Genomic DNA, 6000 nt, shown 5'->3' on the forward strand with positions numbered 1-6000 from the left:
GAGTCATGCTACACACAAGCCACATCAATTTACACAGACACACACAAAGTTAGGAAAAAAAAAAAAAAAAAAAAAGTAGGCCACACACCCTGAGTTGATTTGATAAGAAGCTAGGTACTTCTCCGTGTTGTGTCCACTGAGGATAATGATGTGATGTGAATGTAAAGTGAGGCCTGCATGCTGCTACAGTCTGATGAACACAGTGATCAAGGACAACAGGCATCTCATCTGACTCCACCGAAGCCCCACATTACTGCAGGAGGAAGAGGCTCCACCCGCAGCATACCACAGTGCAAAAGGCTGTGCTGTCTCACATATACTTTTGTGTCTTTCAGCTCTATCTTGTTGCCTGCACCTCCATTACCCTGGATTCCAGCATTTTCTTACTCAGTCACTCTACTTCATTTGTTAGAAGGAAACAAAACCTCAGTTTGGAATGAATGCGTTCTAGCTTTAAAGGAATAATTAACCTACAAACTCTGCTAACTGTAGCTAATAATTAATAAAATTCTGGGCAATCAAATAGGGACAGGCAATATGTCGGAGTAATTACGCTTTTCCAAGCATATCATGGGTGACATCAGTACTTAAAGAGGACTGACTGCAAGAGATTTCCCACACGCTGTCTAGAAGCTCAGACACATCAAGCTGACGAGTAAGAGCTTGCGCTAACTAATGCCGTCTGATGATCACCTTCCTTCAGCTCACTGTCTCCTTATGTCTACTGTAAAAATCTGTACTCTTAACACACCACAAGGACTCCAGTTAATGGCAGACACATATGCACTTAATGTGCCTGAAGAAAACAACTCTATAGCAGGAGCTGGCAGCTGTACAACTACAACAAAGCAGAAGTGAGAGAAGAATATTTACTAAATGCTTAACTAACTAGCTTCAAATGTCTGTGTTCAAGTTAAACCCAGTATGTAAAAGCAAAATCACTGGCAATAAAATAACAAAATCTCATTATGCTAGAGGAAAAAGGACTACTTAAAAGTAAATGTTTGTAGAATAAACAGCAAAACAAAAATGTTTAGAATTATCTTAGAGTTAATGAAATAGGTAATCCCAAGCTATATTGTTTATTATTGTGTCATCACCATCAGAGTACCTTCAGAGCTTTGTTAGGGTTAGTACAGTTGCTCATTTTTAATAATATTAAATACATTTTTGTATACCACATTCAAATACTGAATTTAAAAAAAAAAAAGAGAGCACAATGTCTTCGTTACCAATTTACAGGAAAAAAATTAACTTATTATATTAATAAAAAAAATACCCAAGCTGGTGAAATGGCCACTACAGGGCCTGCAAAAACAGGTTAAGGTTATATAGCTGATCTCTTAGTACACTGCATCGCTTTTAACTTGTTAACCACATTAACCCAACCAGCTCTGGCCAGATAGGTCACATGCACATCCCCAGTACAATCATTTTACCACTTCTGGCATGTAAAACTGTGTGACACTGTTTCTATCAAGATGCACTGTAAGCAATAAAGTGTGACTGATGTGTGACTTGTATTCCCATTCATGTTTTCTTGTTCAATAAAGCAGTTTGTAACAAAAAGAAAAACAAAAATCAGGTCATTAACACTCAAGAGGAGGGTAAATGGCAGAAAGAGACACTCTTCTGTCAGCATTAAAGAGTTAAATCTTAGAAAAAGCTAATATAAGTATCTTTTTTGGTATTCTGTTGGGAGTATAAGGCTCATTCTAGAGTTCGACTGGCTGGACTCCATGGCTGGAAGCACACTGACTGGCAGATGTGGAGACCTGCAGGACTCGCAGAAGCTGATCTATGGTCTGCGCTGAGCATTAGAGGTTCTCCTTTGCAGCATTCAGTATTTTTAGCATGGGTTACACTGTGTCAGTTTCTGACAGTTAATGGCATTACCATGGGCTTAGTATGTGCTCAAATTCAGTGCAAGGTGTGGTGTCCATTCAGATAATTGCCTATGCAGATGTAAAAGGAGTAGGAGCTATAAGCTCTGGGCCCATCAGTCCCCCACATGGTGCTCCACAATCAGGAGACTCAGCCAAGACACGTGAAAGGTACAGACACAAGGCAGCACCCTGCAGGCCCCCATGGTAACCTGATACAGTCTTCCACCGCAGCCCACTCCCCTTTCCACATATAACTTTCCTAGTCCTAGTGTCACAACAAACCTCCTGAGGCTCCAGAGCTGCCCGTATTTTAGGGAGAGTAACGCATGGCTCCACAATGTTAGATTTAGGTTTAGAGGTTTAGGTTTACATTGACATACAGTAGGTCAAATAAATAATAGTTGGTGTGCTAGTGAATGCATTCACTTATGCATCTTAATGAACGAAACAGTTCATTTTTAACGCACCTGATGTTTGACTCCATCTCTGCTTTATTTATTGTCATTTTTCAGTCTTACGATGATCTGCTTTTATCAGTCCTCATAATTGTTTCATATTGTTTTTACTGGTCTTCACATTTAAGCAACACCAAATTCCTGAAGTAAACACCATAAATGTTATGCTCACATGCACTTGAATCAATAAAGCATGACAAGTGGTACACTGAAAAACACTGAATGGCAAATATCAATTACCTACAGTGTTCTGGTGGGATAATGCATAAAAAGCACCAAAAGTATTCAGATTCAGATTCCTTTATTGATCCCAAGGGGAAATTGCAGAAATGGATCTGCCAGTACAGACTGAATAACCTATTTGTTTTTTAATTTTTAAATCCAGTCATGAGCCAAAACAAGCAAAAACATGCATGCAATGCTGTCTTGAAGTATTTATGCATTTTGTTTGATATTAAACATCATAGGCTATTTGAACCTGTTCTGTTCTCTTTGTGGGCTTCAGTAAATTAAGTTAATTACTTAATTTTAATATTTATAATGGCTACTGATGGTTATCAATTGCAAAATATGAATCAAATCATGAATACTGAAAAAGTATCCACCATCTCTAGTGAACTCATTTCAACCCCTGTGGAATGTTTGCTAACTACACGACTTTGGAGAAAGAAAAAAAAATATTCCCTGCTCCAGTGTGAAGTTGCTCCGTTCACCCTCACCCATCACACCCCACAGGTGTCACAGCTGCAGCGTGAAAAGGTTTCATTAGAATTAACCCTGACTGACAGCGAGGACTTCATTTGTGAAAGGTGCAGAGATTACCTCGGTCCAAATCAACGCGAGCACATTCCTCAGATGCTTCTGACACAAAGAATCCTGGACTGTTTTGACAGTACGGTGAGACAGAATTTCAATTTTCCTTGGGGGAAGAGAATTTAGTGGCCCATTTAAGGATCAGCTTCAAGCTTTGAGTTTTGTCTTCCAGCAACACTGCTGTGTCATACAAAGGCTCTAAAAACCATTTACACCATGAATCATGCCATGTGTGGTTGGACTGAGCTCTCTGAATGCAATGACAGGGGTACACAAAGCACTGTTAGTCCATCAATCAAAAGCACCACTCGCTGAGTATGGTTTGGTCACATTCTGTCCTCTGAATTTTCGAATTTGCTAAATGTCTGAAAGGGGGAAAAAAAAAACCCCGCCACAAACGCACACCTGCTCAGTTTCAACCATTTTAGGTACAAATGAATAGTTTGTTTGGGGCTGACCCATATCTTAACCCTTAATCAGAACCCACTTGTGATATTTTAAACATCAGGTATTTTTACTTAAACTTTTATGGCTGTATTCATTTATTATAAAAAAAAAAAACAACACACAACAACAATAATGCAGTGGGTCCACCAGATAAACCAGAAAAACATCAACACCACACAAGAGCTAAAAGCTGCTGATGAGAAAACATCATTGTAAGTGAAGGCACCAGACCTGCATCGGTGACTCAGTTGTAAAAAGCGTGCCTAAGTGTGAATTGAGTGTCTGTTGTTATGGGTGAGCAATAACATCCTGTGGGATCACACTGTTACCTGTCAACACTACTGTCAAATTCATCTGTCTACGACTGGCCTCGTCTTCAAAATGTCCTGCCAGAAATAGAACATTCTTGGAAGGAATACACAAATCTCTACAGTGACAAAGGACAAGGCTATAGTTTTCAATTGTGTGTCACAAGAGATCAAATGGCATGTTTAAAACATACATCCTCCTCGTTACGACTTAAATTACACTCCACTCAGAGCTAATGTGCTGACACTAATCATGCCCTAAGCTTCAGCTGTTGAGTTTAGGGCAACATGTGCGGTCCATCATGAGACGACACTTTCCAGCACTTCTATCTCTCTCTACTGCCTGCTGCTACACATTGGCCTCTGCAATGCTTTGGTCGTTTTTTTTTTTTTTGTTTTTTTTTTGTTGTTTTTTAAATAAACAAGGGCACAAGCAACAGTCGGTGGTGTCAGCCACCAGCTTATTTACTTCTGGCCTCTCAACACCACTGCTGTCCAACTTGCTCACTTAAGTGACTGCCTGACCCATGGGACTGTGCATGATGAATAGAAGTCTGTATCTCTCTCTCGCTCTCTCTCGCTCTCTCTCTGACTGTTTGTCTACGTCTGCCTGTGTCCGTCTGTCTCTTTCTGTCCATCTCTCTCTCTCTCTCTCTCTCTCTCTCTGTCTGTTGGTCTCTTTTTCTCTCCGTCTGCCCGTCTCTCTCTGTCTGTCTGTCTGTCTGTCTGTCTATCTCTTTCTCTGCCTGTGTCCGTCGGTCTCTTTCTCTGCCTGTCTGTCTGTCTCTCTCTCTGTCTCCTTCTCTGTATGTCTCTTTTTCTCTCTGTCTGCCCGTCCCTCTCTGTCTGTCTGTCTCCCTCTCCGTCACTCTGTCTGTGTCTGTCTGTCTCTGCCTGTTGGCCTCTTTTTCACTCCGTCTGCCCGTCTCTCTCCGTCTGTCTCTGCCTGTGTCCGTCAGTCTCTTTCTCTGCCTGTGTCCGTCAGTCTCTTTCTCTGCCTGTGTCCGTCAGTCTCTTTTTGTCTCTCTCTCTCTCTCTTTGTCTCTCCTTCTCTGTCTGTCTCTTTTTCTCTCTCTCTGCCCGTCCCTCTCTGTCTGTCTCTCTCCCCGTCTCTCTGTCTGTGTCTGTCTCTCCATCTCTGTTTGTGTCTGTCTCTCTCTCTCCGTCTATGTCTGTCTCTCTCTTTCTCTGTCTGTGTGTGTGTGTCTGTCTCTCTCTCTGTCTGTCTCTGTCTGTCTGTCTCTTTCTCTGTCTATCTCTCTGTGTCTGTCTGTCTCTCTCCATCTCTCTCTCCGTCTCTGTCTGTGTCTGTCTGTCCCTCTCCGTCTCGGTCTGTATGTGTCTGTCTCTCTCTCTTTCTCCGTCTCTCTCTCTCTCTGACTGTTTGTCTCCGTTTGCCTGTGTCCGTCTGTCTCTTTCTGTCCATCTCTCTCTCTCTCTCTCTCTCTCTCTCTCTCTCTCTCCGTCTGTTGGTCTCTTTTTCTCTCCGTCTGCCCGTCTCTCTCTGTCTGTCTATCTCTTTCTCTGCCTGTGTCCGTCGGTCTCTTTCTCTGCCTGTCTGTCTGTCTCTCTCTCTGTCTCCTTCTCTGTATGTCTCTTTTTCTCTCTGTCTGCCCGTCCCTCTCTGTCTGTCTGTCTCCCTCTCCGTCACTCTGTCTGTGTCTGTCTGTCTCTGCCTGTTGGCCTCTTTTTCTCTCCGTCTGCCCGTCTCTCTCCGTCTGTCTCTGCCTGTGTCCGTCAGTCTCTTTCTCTGCCTGTGTCCGTCAGTCTCTTTCTCTGCCTGTGTCCGTCAGTCTCTTTTTGTCTCTCTCTCTCTCTCTTTGTCTCTCCTTCTCTGTCTGTCTCTTTTTCTCTCTCTCTGCCCGTCCCTCTCTGTCTGTCTCTCTCCCCGTCTCTCTGTCTGTCTCTCCATCTCTGTCTCTCTCTCTCCGTCTCTCCATCTGTCTTTCTCCATCTCTATGTCTGTCTCTCTCTTTCTCTGTCTGTGTGTGTGTCTGTCTCTCTCTCTCTCTCTCTCTCTCTGTCTGTCTGTCTCTTTCTCTGTCTATCTCTCTGTGTCTGTCTGTCTCTCTCCATCTCTCTCTCCGTCTC

The 6000-nt window shown here is 42.7% G+C and overlaps 1 protein-coding gene across 1 annotated transcript in view; it reads right to left on the reverse strand.

Moving 5' to 3' along the window:
- bckdhb (branched chain keto acid dehydrogenase E1 subunit beta) overlaps positions 1-6000 on the reverse strand; it is a 64089-nt gene that overhangs the window by 16321 nt on the left and 41768 nt on the right. The gene's annotated exons all lie outside the window — the stretch shown is intronic.

This window comes from Pygocentrus nattereri, chromosome 3 (genome assembly GCF_015220715.1).
Source record: "Pygocentrus nattereri isolate fPygNat1 chromosome 3, fPygNat1.pri, whole genome shotgun sequence".
NCBI lineage: Eukaryota > Metazoa > Chordata > Actinopteri > Characiformes > Serrasalmidae > Pygocentrus > Pygocentrus nattereri.